Below are 1,168 nucleotides of genomic sequence, written 5' to 3'. Positions count from 1 at the left end.
CTGTGAGAATGAAACAGCATTTAATTAGTGGTTCAGTGGATAAAAAGCGAAAATTTTGGGAGGTAAGAAGTTAAATAAGTATAGGGGTATAGAGAGACCTAACTTCCCCGCTTTTATCAAAGAGTTTATGTTTGTGACTTGCATGCAGAGACTTCAAGGAGTCGGAAGCCGACAAAAAATGCTACGACTGTACGTGTCGCTCTTAATTACAGTGTTCTGATGGATTTTTGTGAGAGAAATGAGAAACTGGATTCAGAGAATTTGAGGGAACGGCGGAGAAGTTTCATGCATTAGTTTTACTTTGGTAGCACCTCTATTCATCAAAATGGTTGCAAGGGACCGGTCATTTATTAGAGGGGGGGGGGGTGGCCTGTTCTTGCCACTGCATACCATGTTGTGGCTCCTCTTCGAGTCTGTACATGAAATAAGATGACCCGCCCTCAGTCACAGAAACAGTTTTATTACAACTTAAATAAAACTCACTGAAAAATAAGAGAAAGGCACAGAAGAGAAAAGCTGGACGAGAAGAAGAGAATTTTGGTTTAATCTCCAAACTACTGTCTGAGGGTGAGATTCCAGTTAAGGAAGTCAATGTGGCTGCTCAAATATCCTTAAAAGGGACAAAAGTTTACTGGCTAAAGCAAATGATTGAAAGAGGGCTTATAAGTGATCAAGCTTGTACACTAATTAAAGAGTACTTGCCCTCTATCAGCTCTTCAAACAGTGAATTAGAGGACAGTGATACTGAGTAATACATGAAGTTTTTTTCCAATGAGAAAGGACTGCTATACACTATGTTATGTGGGTTTGTTATGCCATCATTCTGATAAGGAATTATATTTGACTTGTTGATTTCTTCAGTGTTGTTTCTTTTTTGTGGAATGGAAATTGGAATGCACAAAAATACATGGCCCCTCTGAAAGGGTTGCACAATTTTATGCAGCCCCCCATTTTCAGGTGCACTAAAAGGTATGACCACCCACCCCATTTGCACCAGCCTACCCTCCCTTCTCTGATAACTGACCAGTCTCTAACTAGCTTTCTTTTGTGAAGAATCAAAAGCATATCATTCATCACGTGATGGAAATGAATTTTTTGGTCAGTTGAGTATCATTTCTCTCTGCAAATTGACATCAGCTGATCAGGAAATATTGTTTTCAACAATGAC

General features: G+C 39.4%; 1 long non-coding RNA gene across 6 annotated transcripts in view; it reads right to left on the bottom strand.

Moving 5' to 3' along the window:
- Positions 1–1,168, bottom strand: part of LOC111323400 (uncharacterized) — a 38,899-nt gene that overhangs the window by 20,943 nt on the left and 16,788 nt on the right. The gene's annotated exons all lie outside the window — the stretch shown is intronic.

Source organism: Stylophora pistillata, chromosome 14 (assembly GCF_964205215.1).
Source record: "Stylophora pistillata chromosome 14, jaStyPist1.2, whole genome shotgun sequence".
Taxonomy (NCBI): domain Eukaryota; kingdom Metazoa; phylum Cnidaria; class Anthozoa; order Scleractinia; family Pocilloporidae; genus Stylophora; species Stylophora pistillata.
Note: the sequence above shows the minus strand (reverse complement) of the source record. Positions and strands in the feature narration are given on the sequence as shown.